Source organism: Bos taurus, unplaced genomic scaffold (genome assembly GCF_002263795.3).
Source record: "Bos taurus isolate L1 Dominette 01449 registration number 42190680 breed Hereford unplaced genomic scaffold, ARS-UCD2.0 contig_X_unplaced, whole genome shotgun sequence".
Classification (NCBI taxonomy): domain Eukaryota; kingdom Metazoa; phylum Chordata; class Mammalia; order Artiodactyla; family Bovidae; genus Bos; species Bos taurus.
The window spans coordinates 322,920-345,937 of record NW_020192294.1 but is presented as its reverse complement, the minus strand read 5'-3'; the positions used below and the strand labels follow the sequence as shown (position 1 = coordinate 345,937).

Here is a 23,018-nt window from a genome sequence, read left to right as displayed (position 1 = left end):
TTTCCTTGTGTGGAGTAAGGAAAGGGAAAGCACATTGAGCGTAAACTGGAAGACCCTAGAGACTGCAATAGGCAAAATCCAAATATCAGTAAGAGATTACATTGCTTTAGACGTCTTTGCGTTTACTAGCCATCAGTATGTCTTCTTTGGAGAAATGTCTGTTTAGGTCTTTTGCCCACTTTTTCATTGGGTTGTGAGTTTTTCTGCAATTGAGCTTCATGAGCTGCTTGCATATTTTGGAGATTAATTCTTTGTCAGTTATTTTACTTGCTATTATCTCCCATATGAAGGCTCTCTTTTCACCTTGCTTATAGTTTTCTTTTGTTGCGCAAAAGCTCTTAAGCTTAATTAGGTCCCATTTGTTTATTTTTGTTTTTATTTCCACTACTCTGGGAGTGGGTTATAGAGGATTTGGCTGTGATTTATGTCAGAGAGTATTCTGCCAATGTTTTCCTCTAGGAATTTTGTAGTTTCTGGTCTTACATTTAGGTCTTTAATCCATTTTGAGAAGACATACAGATGGCTAATAAACACATGAAAAGATACTCAACATCAGTCATTATTTGTTCAGTCACTCAGTTGTGTCCAACTCTTTGCGACCCCATGGACTGCAGCACCCCAGGCCTCCCTGTCCTTCACCATCTCCCAGAGTTTGCTCAAACTCACGTCCATTCAGTCAGTGATGCCATCCAACCATCTCATCCTCTGTTGTCCCCTTCTCCTTCTGCCTTTAGTCTTTCCCAGCATCAAGGTATTTTCCTATGAGTTGGCTCTTTGCATCAGGTGGCCAAAGTACTGGAGCTTGCATTTCTCCACTCATTATTAGAGAAATGCAAATCAAAACCACAATGAGATATCATATCATATCAGTCAGAATGGCCATCATCAAGAAGTTTACAAATAATAAACACTGGAGAGGACGTGGAGAAAAGGGAACCCTCTTACACTGCTGATGGGAATGCAAACTGGTACAGCCACTATGGGGAACAGTGTGGAGATCCTTAAAAAACTGGGAAGAGAACTGCCATACAACCCAGAAATCCCACTGCTGGGTGTACATCCTGAGGAAACCAGAAGTAAAAGAGACACGTGTACCCCAGTGTTCATTGCAGCACTATTTACAATAGCTAGGACATGGAAGCAACCTAGATGTCCATTGATAGATGAATGGATAAGGAAGTTGTGGTACATATACACAATGGAATATTACTCAGCTATAAAAAGGAACACATTTGAGTCAGTTCTAATGAGGTAGATGAACTGGAGCCTATTATACAGAGTGAAGTAAGTCAGAAAGAGAAAGACAAATGCTATATATTAATGTATATATATGGAATTTAGAAAGATGGTACTGCCAATCCTACATTCAGGGCAGCAAATGAGACACAGATGTAAAGAACAGACTTTTGGACTGAGTGGGAGAAGGCGAGGGTGGGATGATTTGAGAGAATAACATGGAAACATGTACATTACCATACGTAAAATAGATGACCTGTGCAAGTTCGAAGGATGAAGCAGGACACCCACAGCTGGTGCTCTGGGACAACCCAGAGGGATAGGGTGGGGAGGGAGGTGGGAGGGGGGTTCAGGATGGGGAGGACACATGTATACTTGTGGCTGATTTATTACTGATGTATGGCAAAAACCATCAAAATATTGTAAAGTAATTATCCTCCAATTAAAATTAATTAATTTTTAGATTCATGTCAATGTATGGCAAAACCAATACAATATTGTAAAGTAATTAGCCTCCAATTAAAATAAATAAATTTATATTAAAAAATAAAAAAGAAGTCTTCACAGTGGCCAAGCACTACAAATGCAAATTCAAAAGGAAATTAGGCAAAATATAACAAACTAGTCTCTGTTCCACATGAAAAGAAAAACACAAAGATAGAAAAAGAATACTGTGACATTATGGAATTTTTTTATCCAACATTTCTCTTCTTTCCTTTTTCTCCCCCAGCCCTGGAACAGCTCCATAAGGACTGGAAGGAAAAGAGAGCAAAGGAACAAAGGAAACTCCTTTCGAAAAACAAATGGGGTTTCCAAACTTCATTTATGCTGCTCTTCATCCAGTTTAGTATGTTTCTTTCTTCTCTAAATGCTGACGTGGTTGCTTTTTCTGCCTGGTATTCATAAGCAAGACATTTTTGAAATATGTAGCTTCATACCAGTAATGGGGTGGGGTGGGACACCACACAAAGGAGCTTGCCTTCCAAATAGTAGCACAAAGAACTGCTTCTTGAAATATGTCACATTTCCAACTCTGGGAAGGCACTGCTGGCCGAGGAAGCAACAGGAATGGCCGACAAAGGATAGTCCATATCTCATTATAACACAATCAAAAATATGAGCTGCTATTTCCACTTCTGACACCATGTGAATTTTCAGTTCGTTTCACATTCACAGAGGTTTAGCTGAATGAATAATGCCATAGAGGGAAAAAGCTATTTGGCAGAAAAGAGGTACAAGGAGGGGATAGGAGGAATAATTGACATGGCAAGTCATTTGATATTACCAGCTAAGCTCCAGGATTGGGGTTTTGAGGATAATTCCAAACAAAATCCCAGACGTTGGTTTGGAAACTGTTTCTCTAATCTGTGCTCTACTTTTGTGGCATTCCAATGAACGATATCCTCAAATTTTAAGTGTTTTCTTCAAACAGAATTTCCTGTGAATTGGTAACAAATAATTTAATTGAATCTGTTAGAGAAAGATCTATTCTGTTTTGGTCAAAGTATGAACGAGTTATAAAGAATTGTTTATACAGTTCTATAATAAATTTGAGGGCTTACTTAAAATACTGAATAATTAAATGTATTACAAGGAGTTGGATTCTTTATTAAAAATCCATATTACTAGTGGTTACCAGGGGGAAAGGGGAGGGGCAACAGAGAGGTGGAGAAGTAGGAGGCAAAAACTACTCAGTGAAAGATACGCTACAAAGACGTATTATACAACACAGGCAATATAGTCGATATTTTGTAATGACTGTAAATGGGCTGCAACTTTGAAAATTTATATAAACATTAAAAATAAACTAAAAATTCATTTTAATTCAAGGCCAGAGTCTGAATTTCCTTTCTGCAGCTTTTAAATCTCATTTATGCAACTATTTCCTTGTATCCCTTCATTGGTTCACTCTTTCAGAAGCTGAGAACTGTAAAACTGCTGCATACGTATGTTAATAACTATCATTTATTAAACAGTTAACTAGTCACTTCACACAGTATCTAATTTTATCCTTGAGACTATGTTTTCATCTGCATTTAATAGATGAGAAAGCAAGTCCCTGAGGTGTTGGCTAACTTGACTAAGGCTGCGTTTAAATGCAGATCTAACGCCAAAGCCTGTGCAGTTTTCACTCTGCCATGCTATCTCCAACTGAAAGAAGATGGCCATACCACCATAAAGGGGACTATGTTAACATAGCAGTGAAATGTTCATAGAGAATAAACAGAACAAACTATATCAGAGAAAAGACCTTTTCCAAAATATTAGTCACAAGGGCTTTCAAAAAAGTTCTAGAACCACATCTCCTTATTCCTAAATCATTAGTATTACTCCATTATTTATATACAAAATTATATTAAAATTATTAAAATAAGATCTTCTAAAAGGTAGGGAAATACCAGGGTCCTTTTCTGGAAGACTGAATAAAAAAGGTCAATCTATCGGTTTAATGCTATTTCCCCAAGAATCCAAGTGAACTTCATTTGGACTGTGGGATTATTTTCTTTGGCATGGAGGTGAAGAATCAGGTGAAAAGGGTTATAAAGTTTTATGAAAATTACAAGAAATTTTTGAAATGTAATAATGAAGATAGATTTGCTAAACATCATAGCACTGTTTACAATAGCTAGGACATGGAAGCAACCCAGATGTCCATCAGCAGACGAATGGATAAAAAAGCTGTGGTACATATCCACAATGGAATATTACTCAACTACTAAAAAGAATGCATTTGAATCAGTTCTAATGAAGTAGATGAAACTAGAGCCTATTATACAGAGTGAAGTAAGTCAGAAAGAAAATCACCAATACAGTATATTAATGCATATATATGGAATTTAGAAAGATGGTAATGATGACCCTATATGTGAGACAGCCAAAGAGACACTGAGATAAAGAACAGTCTTTTGGACTCTGTGGGAGAAGGAGAGGGTGGGACGATGTGAGAGAATAGCATTGAAACATGTACATTACCATATGTGAAATAGATTGCCAGTCCAGGTTTGATGCATGAGACAGGGTGCTCAGGGCTGGTGTACTGGGATGATCCTGAGGGATGGGATGGGGATGGAGGTGAGAAGGGGGTTCAGGATGGGGAACACATGTACACCTGTGGCTGATTCATGTCAATGTATGGCGAAAGCCACTACAATATTGTAAAGTACTTAGCCTCCAATTAAAATAAATAAATTAAAAAACATTGTTTTAAAACATGTAATAAAGTTACTATCATAAAAGGGTATGGCATTAACATGAGAAAAGACAAAGAGGTTCAAATAAACATGTAAGAATGTAATGTCTGTTCAAGTCATTGTTTCAATTACAAAGGGCAAGAATATGCAATGCATTTGAAAGGAAGGGAAGGAAGAAGGGGAATGGAACACTGAAAGGAAACTGAAATGCAGATGTACATATGGCATGTTGAAAGAATTCAATGAACTCCAGCAGGAATACAAGAGAGTAGTTGGGGATTAGGGAAAGCACATAGGAGGTTTGCAGAAGGCCAAAATGCCAGGCTATATTTAGGCTTTATCCAACAGTTACATGACTCAGGGAACTCAACCCAGGACTTTGTAACAAGCTAGAGGGGTGGGGGGTTGGGGGCAGGTTAAAGAGGGAGGGGACATGTGTATCTATGGCTGACTCATGTTGATGTATGGCACAGGGCAACACAATATTATGAAGCAATTTTCCTTCAATTAAAAATAAATAAGTTTGGGGAAAAAAAAGATCCCTAAGAAAAAGTTTGAAATAGACAGGGAATTAGCAGAGCAAGGGTAGAAGACTAATATTTATCTGGTACTGACTGTTGTCCAAAGTATTATTCTCAGAAACTGACATACATCATTACATCCTCATCACAACCCTATGATTTTGGTATTTTTCAATTAGTAGCTTCCTGTGCTGGGTACTGTTCATTCTGTTTTTATTTTTTGTAGTAATATTTGTACTTCTTTGTATTGTTTGTTTTATTTTTGTGGCAATATTTGTGTTGTTATTTTGAATTTTTCTTGTAGCATGCTATTAGTAAAACAAAAAGATTTTCCATTTAAGAGAATACAGTTATGATTATAAAATTAAAGTAGCAAACTAGTTGGAGAAGGCAATGGCACCCCACTCCAGCACTCTAGCCTGGAAAATCCCATGGATGGAGGAGCCTGGTGGGCCACAGTCCATGGGGTTGCTAAGAGTCGGACACGACTGAGTGACTTCACTTTCACTTTTCACTTTCATGCATTGGAGAAGGAAATGGCAACCTACTCCAGTGTTCTTGCCTGGAGAATCCCAGGGATGGGGGAGCCTAGTGGGCTGCCATCTATGGGGTCTCACAGAGTTGGACATGACTGAAGTGACTTAGCAGCAAACTAGTATTGTTAATTTGAGTTGGAAATATGTATTATTAATATGAAGTCATACATTTAAAAAATATGTACTGTCTGGTTTTGATGAGTAAAATGACCAGTAGAAATAATGTCCAAACCTTTAGGTTCTGACCTTTAATTTTATCCCCCCTTCTGAAATGGATCAGAGTTTCTTGGAGAAATGGCCAATTCAAGATCTGGTTTAGTGGCAGGGAAGATACAAGATGAACCCAGGATTTTTATAGTGCCAGAAATCAAGGAAGATTTCAAAGACAAATAGAATCATTTCAAAGGGACAGTGGAACCACCTTAAAGAGGCTCCTACTAGGTCAAATCTATGAACATCTGAGCAAACAGTGGCTACAGTTCAGTATCCACACTTTCTAAGTATTAACTGTAGAAACACAGGCTGGGGGAAATGAGATACTTTGTCCAAGAATATTCAGCCAATGAGAAGTGAAGTTGATGCTGACAGTTTTCATGACTTCAAAGTGACGCTCCTACCATACAGCATGCTCCTCGACCAAAGAATGCTTAACTGAAGAGACAAGTGCAGAAGTGAGGAACATAAGAGACAGCTAGAAAGAGGCAAGTAAGGAAGCCTGAACGCACTCTTCATTGGGAAAGGATTTTCTACTAAGTAGCTCCATGCAAAGTTACCAAAGAATGACTACAGACACCCAAGCAGTGGCTGGGTAAGATGGAGTATTAGAGAAATGACTCAAGTCCTTCCAATACTGATGTCCAGATGTACCTCATGGTGACATTTCCCTTTAATGTCCCTGCGTATCCTTGTGCTTGGACATGAGTTTGGGTAGGCTCTGGGAATTGGTGATGGACAGGGAGGCCTGGCATGCTGCAGCTCATGGGGTCACAAAGAGTCAGACACAACTGAGTGACTGAACTGATCTGATGCTTGTGCTAAGTCTCTCAGTCACGTCCAAGTCCTGCGACCCCATGGACTGTAGCCCACCAGGCTCCTCTATCCATGGAATTCTTCAGGCAAGAATATTAGAGTGGGTTGCCACGCCTTCTTCCAGGGGATCTTCCCGACCCAGGGATGGAACCTGCACCTCTTATGTCTCCTGCAGGGGCAGCAGGTTCTCTACCACTAGTGCCACCTTCCTGTAATAGTGCTCAAATGCCCGCTCCTGACAGAATGTTCTTGAGCTCAGGCATCTCTGGAGAAGGGAATGGCAAACCACTTCAGCATTCTTGCCTTGAGAACCCCATGAACAGTAGGAAAAGACAAAAAGATGGAAAAAAATAGGAAAAGACAGTGAAAGATAAACCCCCCAGGTTAGCAGGTGTCCAATATGCTACTGGAGAAGAGTGGAGAAATGGTTCCAGAAGGAATGAAGAGGCTGAGCCAAAGCAGAAAGCAGGCCCAGTTGTGGATGTGTCTGGTAGTGAAAGTAAAGTCTGATACTCTCAAGGACAATATTGCATAGGAACTTCAAATGTCAGGTCCATGAATCAAGATGCCTAATGGTGTGTTAACTATCCCTCAGTTCACCCTGGTGCCCTTGGGGGCCTACAGCCAGTCCTGGAATTCAGTGCCCGACGATTTCCTAGTCTTTCCCAGAAGGTTACAGTAACTCTTCTCACAGTTTTGCCCCCAACTTTCACTTTAAAGTGAAAGTCGCTCAGTCATGTCCGACTCTTTGTGACCCCATGGACTAAACAGTCCGTGGAATTTTCCAGGCCAGAATACTGGAGTGGGCAGCCTTTCCCTTCTCCAGGGGATCTCCTCAACCCAGGGATTGAACCCAGGTCTCCCGCAGTACAGGTGGATTCTTGACCAGCTGAGCCACCAGGGAAGCCCAACAGGGACCCTATCCCTCCTTTAATTTCACAAAGCATGGCTAAGACCAGGCTCTAGAAGTTAATCAAATTTTACTGACTACATGAGGCTACTAGGAAATCAGATGGGAACTAGTGCAGCTCCTGGTATCCACCATGTTATGGAGTAGAGCCCACCTCCCATTACCCACTCATCCTGGGAGGGGCTTTGACTGTTGTCTCCCCCATACCCCAACTCTCCTGGGACTTAGAGAGAGGAAACGCTAGTTTATCCTTGATTACCAGTCTCAGGTTCCCTTCCTGTGAGGGTTCAACTCCAGCCTGCTATGAAGAATTATTATGCACATGGCTCACAGTTACAGCTTCCCTTTGGCATAACCAAAAAGTTTACTGTGGGTATTTTTCTTGCCACAACTGAGGAGCAATCATCCTCAAAGTGGAATCAACCATTCATCTCCAGCAACAAAATAAACCACAGAAACTTCAACACTAGCATGTCTTTTTCTCCCAAGGCTCAAATATCCCAGGACTAATTTCTTCAATTAAGGCCCAGGGTTAAAATTCTGGAACTGTCTTTCATCTAGATTCAGAAGTCTCTGAGAAAGAGAAGCTGTCCCCAAGCTCATGATCTAGCAGGCAAAAAGCAGCCTTGACATGAGGGAGGGGAGGATCCATACAGGGGACCCACATCCTCCCCAGAGCAAATGCCAAGGAACTGATGACTCTCACCTCCTCCCATCCATTTTATGATTCCGCCAGATCTGAGAATTTCACTCCATTCTGTGTCTCAACTAAGAAGTTGTACTTATGTACTATGACCTCTGGCTGGCGTATTTTAGAGACATGCAAGGTGATCGAAGGGCAGGCCGTGTCCCTCCTTCCCTCCCTCCCTCCCTTCTCCTTCCTCTCCTTTCTTCTAATCTCATCTGCCTGCTGACAGTTTTGGACCCCATCCGGGAGCCAGTCGGACAAGAGAAGATGCACACGTTGCACTGTTGGAGCCTGGCTCTGTACCCCCGGGGGCTGAGCTCTACGGACTACATGAATCAACAGTTGCTCCAGATGGAGCCCTCTCCATCCGCCATAAGCCATGTGGGCTTCTGCAGTTGAGTCAGGTACCAGCTCCAGCCCTGTGGGGTCCTAGGATGCAAGAACAGACCTCACGGGTCTCAGCATGAGGCCCAGACGTGTGCTCCTCGCTGTGACAGGGGTTAGGGGGAGAAGTCCCCTGCCTTCATTCTTGGGGTTAGGAACGGTAGGACTCTCGGTGCTACTTCCTCAAAAAAAAACACTCCCTCACAAATGTATCTTTCTCCTCTATCCTCCTGACTCATCTTCCACGTCAGTGACTCCTCTGTTCCGGGTTTCTTTGGCTTACTCAGAATGAAGGGCCTGGTGGGCTCTTGGAATGCGGTGTCCCTCGTCATTGCTCCTCAGCCACAAGTGCCCCTGGAAGGGCCCCATTTTAACAACATGGAACATTACAGAAACGCTTGAATATGTAAGATTACCTTCTCAAAGAATTCCAGCGGTGGTCTTCCCTGAGGGAAATGGACGGGCAAAGGCCAGAACTGACACATATTTTTCATTCTCTTGTTTTGGGGGATTTTTGTATCAGGTACATGAATGTTAGAGCTAATAGACTGAACCTAAGGAAACTACCAACTTTTGACAACTTTCAATCTACCATTTTCAGACAATCTTGTTTGTCCTCAACATAGTCAACTGCAGGAAATCAGAGGTGAATTATTTGATGTTTCTCCTACCATCCAATCATGACACCTGTTAAGTGGCCAAAGCTGTCCCTCATCTCTTGCTCTCAAACCTTGACCCTGCTATATAATTTTCCAGCTTCTATCTTCTACTCACCAAGTTTGCTTCTGGAAGCAGAAAAGAAGCAGAATGGAACCTATGGAAGACAAGAACATTCCCACTCTGTCCCTATGCTATGTCCAATACGCTCACCAAGGACCCAGACAAACAACCCTCTGGTTTTCTGCTGAATTTATTCTCACTGCCTACAGGCCAATGGAGAGAGAGTGCCATTCCATGGCACAGATGCCCATTCAAGGATCTGCCACAGATTCAGCCTCATGTGTAGACATATCTGTCTCCTGCATTACATGATTCTTTTTTTAAGAAAAAAGGTTATGTCTTTATCCCCCAAATGAGAACAGTGCGAAGATCAGGACAGTAGGTTCTCAACAAATGATTACTGAATGAACAAATGACCTTGTTATGAATGCTGGCATGATTTCATAGCATAAATGAACTCAGCAAATACTTGACACCGTTGACTCCTTATTCTGGTTACAGGGCAAGAGTCTGTCTCAATGTGCAGGGGGATACAACTGTGAATCATTAGCGTATGCAGACTCAATTACTCAATGGGCCGTGTATGACAGATGTCTTGGATACACAGTCCTAGCACACAGAAACGCACTCTTTCTGAAAACATCCCTTGACAAAGAAGGGTAGCCAGTAAGACCCTGGCTCCTACAGACGATAATTCCGTTATGCCTCAGAGCCTCCAAATTTCTATCTTGCTTCTAAGTGATGAGGAATTTCAAGTCTCCAAGGAGGACAAATAACAGGAGAAAACTTGGTCAGGAAACTCCAGGCCCCCAGGGCTAGAGTTTAGAAAACACCTATGCAGGTGAGGCCGCTTTCAAGAAGTTTCGACTATATAAATTCCTCTTTGTCAGACTTACCCTGTATTAGTCTAAGACAGTTATTATATTTTCTTATTATAAGCATGCACTGTGTCCTGCACCTGGAGCACTTGCCAAATTGCAGATTTATTCCTCTTTCTATACATCTGCAAAAAGAATGTGTGTTCTGTTTCATCAGGGAGTTACTTGAAGTCACAGATTGCTAACTCCAAATGAATAGAAACAGTGATTAATCTTGAAGATACGAGCTCGCCACTATTCATGTAACAGATGTCCGTTATGATGAGTTACACATTTGTTCCATGTTTACACTAAAATACAAAAAGAAGATTCAACTATTTTGTTAAAAAAAAAAAAGAAAGAAAAGAATGAATGGGGGAGGGGGGAGGTAGGGAATTAGAACATACTGGAAAGTGTTTATTCAGGTGCCAGGTTAGATGCGATCTCGACATGCAGTACGTCCACAGGGTGGCAGGTAAGGAGGCAGGGAGCGAGGGATAAGCTGGGGTAAACGTTCCTGGCTTCATGTCAGGGTGTGGATATTAACTCACTTCATCTCCCTTGGCTGACAGAAGCACTAATGCCCAAACCGGCAATTTCATCAGCATCAGCTACACAGAAGACGGGATTTCAGAGGAAGGCGTGAGAAAAGGGAGACTGATGTATGTAATTTTACTCAAATAATTAAAAACAAAGTTGGCAGTCTATCTTCCTGTCAAGAAGAATAAATATCAGACTATGGAGTTGGAAGGCCAAGTGCAAGAGGCTTCCTGCTGCTCCATCTTAACTTGGGTCCAATACAAACTTTAGAGTTGACTCTTCACAAAAACATCCATTCAAAGTGACCTTCCTCTGTGCTTTTGCAGTTCCCCTGAGCAGAGCTAAGGCAGAGAAGAGGATACATGCCAGGGGTAAGTGTGGAGGGGGCTGCCCGACTAAGCCACGTGAGAGCTGATAGTTCCATAGCCACAAACACAGGGTTTGTATAACCCTGAGCTATTTCTCTAAAATATAAAAGGATGAGTGCAAGAGAAGTTTCCAGAACTTTCCTTTCTCTCATTATTTGATTCCTGTCCTCACAAGCCCAGAACTAAAGCAAAGCCTGCATTATAGTAGGAACTAAGTACGTATGTACACACACACACACACACACACACACACACACACATTTAAATGAACTAAATGAGCATGGGCTGGACTTCATGAAAGACATATGCACGTGGATTATATTTATCAATAGATTAATTACCTTACATATTTACAGGCTCAATGGATTACAGCAGAGGCAGTATCACAAAAGTTAAAGAATCTTTTCTGAATGTTAAAACATGGCTGTAACGTGTACTGAACAATACCTCTCCAGAGTTTCTTTATTTTTAAAACAATTATTTATTTATTTTTGGCTGTGCTGGTCTGTCATGTGGCGCATAGGCTTTTTGCTGCTGTGTGCACTCCTCATTGTGGTGGCTTCTCTTGTTGCAGAGTACAGGCTCTAGGTGCTCAGGCTCAGTAGCTGTGGTACACAGGCTTAGTTGCCCAGCAGCATGTGGAATCTTCCCAGCCCAGGGATCAAACCCATGTCCCCTGCATTGGCAGGTGGATGCTTAACCACTGGACCACCAGGGAAGCCCCCAGAAGTTTCTTTTTAACAGCAACACTTTTAAGAAGAGAAAAGAAACTTCATTTTGTTATTTAATAAAGGGACGGGATCAGCAAGACCAGTCAGTAAAAAATGAATAATTTCAACAGACTCACTGAGGGTTTTGCTTTTAAAGCATTTTAATCACTATTCCTCTCTATTTCCAATAATGTATCATGTGCATGCTTAGTCATTTCAGTCATGTCTGACTCCTTGTGACCCCATGGACTATAGCCTGCCAGGCTCCTCTGTCCATGGGATTCTCCAGGCAAGAATACTGGAGTGGGTTGCCATTTCTTTCTGTATCAAACCTTTTCAACTGCTCCTAACATGTTGAATTTTAAGATGTGAAATACTCCACTTCTACATCTCAACCCTTCTTGTTATTATTTGAAGATTATGAGAGAAGGGAGCAATCCTCCTTGCATTTGTGACAGTCACAATTCCAATTAGAGACTGGAACTATCCTTCAGAAAATTCCTTGTGCTGATGAGATTTCTGGGAGCCAGTAAGGCAGCAAAAGCCTATCTGTCTACCTTAAGCAATGCAGGGAGAGACACACTGCAAAGGGAGCCAAAATAATTAAGGAACTCAGCTTACTAAAAATGACACATTGATGGTTCAAAAGGACACATGAACCTCAATGTTCACTGCAGCACTGTTTACAGTAGCCAAGACATTGAAGCAGTCTATCAACAAAGGAATGGATAGAGAAGATTAAATGAAAGTGAAAGTCACTCAGTCGTGTCTCTTTGCGACCCCATGGACTATACAGTCCATGGAATTCTCCAGGCCAGAATACTAGAGTCAGTAGCCATTCCCTTCTCCTATGGATCTTCCCAACCCAGGGATCAAACCCAGGTCTCTTGCATTGCAGGCAGATTCTTTACCAGTAGAGTCACGAGAGAAGCCCAAGAATACTGGAATGGGTAGCCAATCCCTTCTCCAGCAGATCTTCCTGACCTAGGAATCGAACCGGCATCCCCTGCATTGCAGGCAGATTCTTTACCAACTGAACTATCAGGGAAACCATAGACGATGAGGTATATATATACAATGGAGTATTACTCAGCCATAAAAAAGAATGAAATAATGCCATTTGCAGCAACACAGATGGACCTAGAGATTATCATACTAAGTGAAGTCAGACAGAGAAATATTGTACAATATCCCTTATATGGTGAATCTAAAAAGAAATTATACAAATGAACTTACTTACAAAATGGAATGGGGGGAAGTGAGGAAGGATACTTATGAGGGGAAGAGGGAGGAGTTTGGGATGGACATGTATATGCTGCTATATTTAAAATGGATAATCAACAAGGACCTACTGTATAGCACAGGGAAATCTACTCAGCATTATATAGCAATCTAAATGAAAAAAGAACTTGAAAAAGAATAGATACGTGTATATAAATAACTCAATCACTTTGCTGGTCACCTGAAACTATCACATTATTTGTCAACCATATGCCAATATTTTTAAAAAGTTTAAAATAAAAATTAATTTAAAAAAATAACCCGTTGTAATGCCATGTTCAAAGTGTTAGTAAGTGGGTACTTGGAGCGAGATGAAAGAGTCTTATAGGCATTCTCCATCTCTCTGTCAAATAAAATTGAGTATTTTTATGTAGTCTAATCCCAGCAAGTGAACCAAGTTGATGACAGAGAAAGGAAGCTTCCATTTTTGAAGAAAGTAGGAATTTCAAGAATATAGGGGTCAGCAAACTTTCTGTAAAGGGCCAAAGAGCAAATGTTGTTGGTTCTGTGTGCCACAGGACCTTTGCTGCAGATAACTATCACGATGGGGAAAGCTGCTGCTAAGTCGCTTCAGTCGTGTCCAACTCTGTTCGACCCCATAGACAGCAGCCCACCAGGCTTCACTGTCCCTGGGGTTCTCCAGGCAAGAACACTGGAGTGGGTTGCCATTTCCTTCTCCAGTGCATGAAAGTGAAAAGTGAAAGTGAAGTCGCTCAGTCATGTCCAACTCTTAGCGACCCCATGGACTGCAGCCTACCAGGCTCCTCCATCCGTGGGATTTCCCAGGCAAGAGTACTGGAGTGGGGTACCATTTCCTTCTCCAGATGGGGAAAGCAGTCATGGTCAAAAAAAAAAAAAAAAAGGCAGAGCTGTGTTTCAATAAAACTTTACAAAGGTAGGTGACATGACAGGATGGATTTAGCTCACAAGCCAGAGTTTGCTGACCCCTGGGAAAAAAACGTGGATGTCTCTCCAAAACAGACTGAAGATGCCAAACTTAAGGTCCCATTGAAAATTACAGTGCTTCTCATGCCCTGTACTTTTAAACCACGCTCAGCACCACCTACGTTTCTTCAGTGCATCTTCACCATCTTCCAATAGCATGTTTCTTAAATAAATCAGAGATGCACTTCTCAAACTATCTGCATAAGCTTAGATTCGACCAAGAAAATAAAGTCATTCTAACCATCCCAGCAATAAAGAAGTATTAGGGCTTATATCAGGTTTGGAATATCTAGAGGTCAAGCAGGCCGATACCAAAATGGAAAAAAAAAAAGAAAGTCACTACCAAAATGCAGGAAAGTAGACACTTGACTCCACCAGCCCATCCCAGTAATATGGGTGGTTACCAAAAGCTCTACAGAACTCTCCTCCAATATCCAAGAATTTATGAACACCCCCGGCTCCCCCCAGCAACTATCTCTGTCTACACCACCAAAGCATCTTGGTCTCCAACACTCCCTAAAAAGCCACCGTGAGTCATCTTCCTGCCCAACACGCAGCTGCAATCACCCCTGATCATAATAACTTCTATTTCTTTCATCTGAACAAAGCTCACGTTACTCTCTTTGGCAGACTCTAACTCCGGACCTAACAGAAGCAGAAGATATTAAGAAGAGATGGCAAGAATACACAGAACTGTACAAAAAAGATCTTCATGACCCAGATAATCATGATGGTGTGATCACTGACCTAGAGCCAGACATCCTGGAATGTGAAGTCAAGTGGGCCTTAGAAAGCATCACTACAAGCAAAGCTAGTGGAGGTGATAGAATTCCAGTTGAGCTATTCCAAATCCTGAAAGATGATGCTGTGAAAGTGCTGCACTCAATATGCCAGCAAATTTGGAAAACTCAGCAGTGGCCACAGGACTGGAAAAGGTCAGTTTTCATTCCAATCCCAAAAAAAGGCAATGTCAAAGAATGCTCAAACTACCGCACAATTGCACTCATCTCACACACTAGTAAAGTAACGCTTAAAATTCTCCAAGCCAGGCTTCAGCAATATGTGAACCATGAACTTCCTGATGTTCAAGCTGGTTTTAGAAAAGGAAGAAGAACCAGAGATCAAATTGCCAACATCCGCTGGATCATGGAAAAAGCAAGAGAGTTCCAGAAAAGCATCTATTTCTGCTTTTTTGACTATGCCAAAGCCTTTGACTGTGTGGATCACAATAAACTGTGGAAAATTCTGGAAGAGATGGGAATACCAGACCACCTGATCTGCCTCTTGAGAAACCTGTATGCAGATCAGAAAGCAACAGTTAGAACTGGACATGGAACAACAGACTGGTTCCAAATAGGAAAAGGAGTACGTCAAGGCTGTATATTGTCACCCTGTTTATTTAACTTATATGCAGAGTACATCATGAGAAACGCTGGACTGGAAGAAACACAAGCTGGAATCAAGATTGCTGGGAGAAATATCAATAACCTCAGATATGCAGATGACACCACCCTTATGGCAGAAAGTGAAGAGGAACTAAAAAGCCTCTTGATGAAAGTGAAAGTGGAGAGTGAAAAAGCTGGCTTAAAGCTCAACATTCAGAAAACGAAGATCGTGGCATCCGGTCCCATCACTTCATGGGAAATAGATGGGGAAACAGTGGAAACAGTGTCAGACTTTATTTTTCTGGGCTCTGAAATCACTGCAGATGGTGATTGCAGCCATGAAATTAAAAGACGCTTACTCCTTGGAAGCAAAGTTATGCGCAACCTAGATAGCATATTCAAAAGCAGAGACATTACTTTGCCAACAAAGGTTTGTCTAGTCAAGGCTATGGTTTTTTCTGTGGTCATGTATGGATGTGAGTTGGACTGGGAAGAAGGCTGAGCACCAAAGAATTGATGCTTTTGAACTGTGGTATTGGAGAAGACTCTGGAGAGTCCCTTGGACTGCAAGGAGATCCAACCAGTCCATTCTCAAGGATTTCTTTAGAAGGAATGATGCTAAAGCTGAAACTCAAATACTTTGGCCACCTCATGCAAAGAGTTGACTTGTTGGAAAAGACTCTGATGCTGGGAGGGATTGGGGGCAAGAGGAGAAGGGGATGACAGAGGATGAGATGGCTGGATGGCATCACTGACTCGATGACGTGAGTCTCAATGAACTCCAGGAGTTGGTGATGGACAGGGAGGCCTGGTGTGCTGCGATTCATAGGGTCACAAAGAGTCAGACACGAGTAAGCGACTGATATGAACTCCAGACCATACAGGGAAGAGAATTGGAAGGGATGCTGTGCCCACCTGCTCTTCAGCAGTGTAGAAGCGATCTTTAGAGGGGGCTGATGTCTATGGGGTCACACAGAGTCGGACACGACTGAAGTGACTTAGCAGCAGCAGCAATCATACCTACTTGACAATGGCTAGGCCACCACATTCCTCTCCTTGGTCAAGGCAGCATCCCTCCATCTCCCATTACCCCTTTTTAACTTTCAAATGAAATAAACAACATAGTGCTTCTGTCCTACTTGTTGCAGGGATTCCCTATCTGCCCCAAACTCACTCAAGCGTCCCCCACAAATGGAGCCACCAAGTCCTGTTTGTTATTTTATCCATAAACAGTTGATGACTGTCCTTTAGTTTAATCACAATAGCTCTTTCCCTGGTGGCTCAGATGGTCAAGAATTGGCCCACAATGCAGAAGACCCTGGGTGCAATCTCTGGGGCAGGCAGATCCCCTGAAGGAGGAAATGGCAACCCACTCCAATATTCTTGCCTGGGAAGTCCCATGCACAGAGGAGCCTGATGGGCGGCAGTCCATGGGGTCTCAACGAGTCAGACACGATGGAGTGACTAACACCTTCACTGGGCAATGTAAAAACTGAAATATGGGTTTCACTCACTCATTATTCCATAACAGTGGGAAGGAGGATGGATTTTATTGATATATACAGATATATCCCTATCAAAACAGGAAGAAAAATGCCTTAATACAACCCTCATTTCTACAACTGGTCACATGGCCACTCTTAGTTCTTACACCTGTCTCTTTTATTACTCACAGGGAGTGGCATACACCCAGAATACTCAAGTAGCATCACCATAGATTAAGGAAATCCAGCTGGGATCTTGGGCTTCCCTGGTGGCTCAGAGGTTAAAGCGTCTGCCTGGAATGTGGGAGACACTGGTTCGATCCCTGGGTCGGGAAGATCCCCTGGAGAAGGAAATGGCAACACACTCCAGTACTCTTGCCTGGAGAATCCCATGGAGGGAGGAGCCTGGTAGGTTACAGTCCATGGGGTCGCAAAGAGTCAGACATGACTGGGTGACTTCACTTCTTCTTCTTAGCTAGAATCTGCCACCCACCCGCTATCATCAGGTGCCTGCCTTGCCTTGTGCATGAGTCCAGCCTTGGTTTCTCCAGCTCCTGGGCTCCCCCCCAACAGAGCCCACAGTCTCACCCTCGCTAGTGACCCACTTTTTGGCAACTCCCTGGCTCAAGGGAGGCAAAGAGATTAGAACTCAGTGAGCCAAGGAAAGGAGCAAAGCCCATCCAGGCTGCCATGTTTCTAAATCCACATGCTCCTCCTACCCCCATGTTTTAACCTTTAAATCTGGTCTCTGGTCTTCTGCTGCTGCTGCTGCTAAGTCGCTTCAGTCGTGTCCGACTCTTTGCGACCCCATAGATAGCAGCCCAGCAGGCTCCCCCTGGGATTTTCCAGGCAAGAACACTGGAGTGGGTTGCCATTTCCTTCTCCAACGCATGAAAGGGGAAAGTGAAGTCGCTCAGTCGTGTCCGACTCTTTGCGACCCCATGGACTTGCAGCCTACCAGGCTCCTCTGTCCATGGGATTTTCCAGGTAAGAGTACTGGAGTGGGGTGCCATCACCTTCTCTGCTCTGGTCTTCTAGATGGGTACAAAAGTGAACTTCACCTTCAGTTACTATCATCTCTTTCTTTCTCTTTTCCTCTCTTCCCTTCTTCCCCTCTCTCCCCTCTCTTTCTCTGAAATCTGCTAGATTTTAGAGAGTGTATCTTCATTAAATTACACCTAAAAGGCATGGATTAACTCTCTTTGATCTAAGCTGGGTAGCTGAGTTGATTACAGACTGGGGTTCGTGGATTTAGATTCGGCATGAACACATTTTGCTTTGTACCAAGGAAAAGCCTATTTCAGAACTTCAAAGTCTAACTCCCCTAGCCAGCCAGCTCTCAAATGTGTGCTGGTGGTCAAGGGCAAGGATAATGTGTGTGACGGTTCAGTGCAAGCGCTACCCCCAGCCCTAAGAAACTGATCGAGACACCTTCTCCTTAATGACAGGTGTTTTAATGGGCAAGGGATAATGAGGTTTTCCTTTAAAAAAAAAAAAGGAAATAAAGGTCAAAAGGTTAATATCATCTGAAAAAGCTTTGCCAATAAAAGCCCCCACAATATCCAGTTAAGAATACCAGTTTCCAAATCCTCTCTCATTCTTTCCACCCTCCCTCCCCACATGTGTGTACCCCCATATACACACCCACACGTGGGCACACACACAATAATCAAAGAATTATGGAAGACAGGTCAAATGGATTTCAACTAGTATAAGGGTTGGTTAAAGGGTCAGAAGGACCCGAGTTCCAGTCTTGCTCTGCCCTTACTGTGATTCCCTTATCATGTTATTTAACATCTGTAAGCATCAATTTTCTCCATTAGTAAAGCGTGGATAATTTTAATTTTCTGAAGAAAATTATCACCAACTTTGAATGAGGTGAAATGGGCTGTGGCGTGACCTTTTAAAATCTTACTGGAGCACTAACCTGCCTACTGAAGAGTTAATTATCTAGGGAACATATGTCTGTTTGACTTTCTTTTATTTGATTAGAATTCACATGCTCTGAAGTCATATATTAATACATCGATTTTTATCCAGTGGTAAAGATAACCTCAAAGGTTATGGTTTTATTGCCCTGTAGGATTTTAACCAGTTTTGAATCTACCCTAGCAATATTATTCTATCATGCTATTTTCCCCTCAAAATGTCTATAAATATTGAATTCTTCAAAATGCCCATGGCATCATCATAACCCTCTTAGGGTTCCCATCATTAATGAGCTGAATAAATTCTTCACAGGCATTCATTCTCTATTTGTGTGAGACTCCTGTTTTTAGCACTTTAAAAATTACACGCCAATAGTACCTATGTCATGAAGTTGTTATGAGAATTAAATAAAATAATGCAAAAAAGCAATTAATAAGGCCCTGATATTTTAAGCAGTTAATGAATATTAACTATTATTATTAGCTGTAATTAAATGCAGTATGATGCACAGGAAATAAAAAATGTAGCATATTAACTTCTCCCAGAGATACCTATGCAGTTAAAACAAAAATAAAGAAAATATTCATTTAATATTCAGCTTCACCTTGATCTCCCTTGGGACTTTTGAATCCTCTAGAATCTAGCCCAGTGAATTAAACTTTTGAACTAAAAGCCATTTTCATGGATGATGCCAGCCCTTATAATTGGGTGGCTCTACAACTGTGTATAGAATAAAGAATCTGTTCCACAAAGAAAAAGAATTTCCCCACTTCACCTGGTCAATAGTAGATAATAAAATTAAAGTTGGGATTAAAGTAAAAATAATTTTTCTTCTCCATCCTCCTTTGATATACCCAATTATTATTCCTCATTTTATTTCCTTCAATTTTAGTGGGTTATTTTCTCTGGCTTTTCCCCCATAAGTTTTTAATGGCTACATCCCTATCTTCTTTTGTCTGATTTCATTCAGTAATTGCCAAAAATAATGGTGTTTGCTCACACAAAAAAAGCCAGTTCCTCTAATTTCACTATGATTTTGGTTGCCTTTCATACACAAACGGCTTTTTCAAATTATAAATCCTCAAAAAGCAAACTCAGATCATTTTTAGTTTCTGTTTTTCGAATTTTTTGTTTGTTTGTTTATCCATTTTTTAGAACTTGGCATAGGAGTTAAACCAGCTTTGGCTCAGAGGAACCAACTGAACTGAGTAATTCTATAAGTGTTGAAACAACACTTCAGAAGCAACACATAACCTTTCCATAGTGATGTCGAGAGAAGAATAAAAAAGCATCTATAAAAATAAACACAAGCACTGGGGCACGCAATTTCCACAGAGAAGTACAAGGGCAACAAAAGGAACTGGGATTTACTCTGAACTGTACACAAACCACAGAGAGCCTGGGTCATCAAATACTTTTTAAAAACCTTCAAACACTGAAACACAATGCAGAAACCTACTGCACTCATTTAAAAAAGCAAACAAGGGAACACAGGGACTTAAATCAAGATTAAACACTCAGCTGTTGTTCCCTTCCAGTGAACCGAAGAAGAGCCAGTTGAATTTGAAAGAAAGTGAAGAAGATAAATAACACACGTAGTACTCAACAGTTCTATCTGCAGAGCTTACTCATGTGTCTAGACGTGATCAGACATTTTATACACACACACACTTCAGATACATACTCATGTGTGTTATGTTGTGTTGTCTACCTGTCTGTTTCATATACTGATTTATTCATACCAACACACATTTCCTAGCCTTTGAAATGGGTGAATACCACCACTAAGCAAGTGAAGAAATCAGCTGAGGCAGCCCTCCTGCATGACGACTCTCGTCCCTGCCTACTCCAAGTGTGGTCCCTACATCAGTAGCACCACCTGGGAGCTTGTTAGAGATGCAGAGTCTCAGACTGCACCCCAGATCTCGTGAATCAATACCAAGATTTTAACCAGATTCCCTGGTGGTCTGTATGTACAAATTCAAGTCTGAGAAGGACTGCCCTAGATCCACGCTACCCAGTACAAGCGGTGATGAGCCACTTGTCTATTCAACTGACATGTGATTGGTGAGACTGAGAAACTGCCTTATTATAATTATTAAAATATAAATCTAAAATATAATACTTTATTCCATTACTGGAATACTTCTAAATATGTTGGGAACAACTCTGATACATGAATCTAAATACAGATCAAGTATTTCCGATGAAAACTTAGTATCTGAATTGAGAAAGTGCTCTAAATGTAAAATACACACCAGATTTCAAAGACCTAGCATGAAAAAATGTATGCAACATGGGTCACGTTTTCTAGAATGATTCGAGGTTAAAATACAATTTCAGATATGTTGAGTTAAAAAGTTCACATGCTTCTCTTTTACTTTTAAAAATATGACTACTGGAATATAATGCCTCAGGTATTATTTCTACTGGACAGTACTGCTTTGGATCCACGGGTCTCAAACTCTAAAACTACTGCTGCCTGGGTTTCAATCCCAGAGATTCTGGTGAAATTGGTCTGGTGAAATTGGTCTGGCGTTAGAATTTTTAAATGCTCGCTGGTGATTCTATTGAGCTGCCAAGATTGAGAACCACCACCCCAAGTTAATATAGATTCATTAATCCTAACTGATAAATAATGACCTCCTAAGGACCTTATGTCTTCTAAGAGCTTCCATCATTCCTCAACTCAGAGGTGGAACTGGAGAAGAACTGTACTGCCTATTTTTTACCTGGAGGGCAAAAGCATCCCCACGGGTGTTATCAGGGCCAGAGGCTGGATGAGATTATTCTACCTCAACTCCAGGCAGAATCAGACAAACCAAAAGACACGAAAATCGAGGTCCTCTCAGTTATCTCCAGAAATCCATCTCCGGCAATTCCAGCAATTGGTTTCCATATCCAATGCACTGGGTCTCCGACTTCTCTGTGCTTAGAATAATTCCTTGCATAGTTTGTTTAAAAGCAGAATTTCTGGCCCTGAGTGAGTCCCAGAACTCTGCGGTAGGGTGACAAACCACCCAGGATTGCCCAGACTGTCCCATTTGGGTTTCTAGCACCACATCCTGGGCCAACCAGCCCAGAAGGACATCCTACCCCGGCGTAGTGCGTGTGTAACAAGTGGTCCAAGTGACCACTGTAGACACCAAGTGTGCAGTTGGAGAACCATGCTGAGAAACATGGGTTGTTGAATATTTTCTAGTGACATCCTTTCTGGATTAACCAACTGCCCTAAAAAGCAGCCATTGAAGGGACACAAATAGTTCAGCAAATAACAACTGGAGAAAAGCTCTCACCTAATGAAATTTATCAGTAAATTATGTAAACCTGTATGCAAGAGCAGCCACCAAAGAGGTCACCCTGATAGCTTTAAAGGGAATGATTTCAGTGTCAAGAATTCAGCAGCTAGGAGCTGGGGAGGCCAAGTCAGTGTATGGCATGAAGGCATGTCAACCTGAAGTTTGATCACTGCTTCTGTCATTTGCTAGCTGTGTGACTTTGGTGAAGTTCCTTGACCTCTCTGTGCCTGACTGTTTTCATCTGGGATGATGAAATGAGTCATTCATACCAACAGTGAAGCTTAGCCATGAGAGTAAAAAACAATGCGTGGGGCAGACATATTCCAGTCGAGGGACATTCTACAACATACCTGACCAGTTCTCCTCCAAACTGTCAAGGTCTTGAAAAGCAAGGAGAGCCCGACCAACCGTCACAGCCAAGGGAAGCTCCAGGGGACAGGATGATCTACTGTCATGTGGCATCCTGGATGGCACTCTGGAACAGAAAAAGGACATTAGATAAAAACTAACAAACTTCCGGGACATCCCTGGAGTTTCAGTGGTTAAGACTTCACCTTCCAGTGCAGGGGGGTGGGTTCAATCCCTGGTTGGGGAACTAAGATCCCACATGCCTCACTGTGCCGCCAAAAGATTCAAATATATAAATAAAAGGAATACGAAGAGGAAAGCCTTATTTGGAAACAAAAAAAATTCAAATCAAGAATGAATGTTAATATTAATGTATCAAAATTGGTTTACTTCTTGTGACAAATGCACTATACTCATGGGAGACAAGAATAGGACAAACTGAGTGTGCCGCTATGGGAACTCTGTATGCCTTTACAACTTTTCAGTAGATCTAAAACAACTCTAATTTTAAAGGTTTATTATAAAAAAAAAAGTGCCTAGCATGGTAGCACACAGGTCAGAATTACACAGTTAACCATAGTCACTATTATTGTGAACTATACATGATGGATGATGTGTGTGTGTGTGTGTGTGTGTGTGTGTGTGCATGTGTGCACT

At 41.7% G+C, this 23,018-nt stretch overlaps 1 long non-coding RNA gene across 2 annotated transcripts in view; it reads right to left on the bottom strand.

Moving 5' to 3' along the window:
- The window catches only part of LOC112445842 (uncharacterized), a 283,840-nt gene that overhangs the window by 234,021 nt on the left and 26,801 nt on the right, over positions 1-23,018 (bottom strand). For both annotated transcript variants that reach the window (XR_009493785.1, XR_003033830.2), the window contains exon 4: positions 22,364-22,488. This is a non-coding gene — a long non-coding RNA (uncharacterized lncRNA). The remainder of the gene's footprint in view (positions 1-22,363; positions 22,489-23,018) is intronic.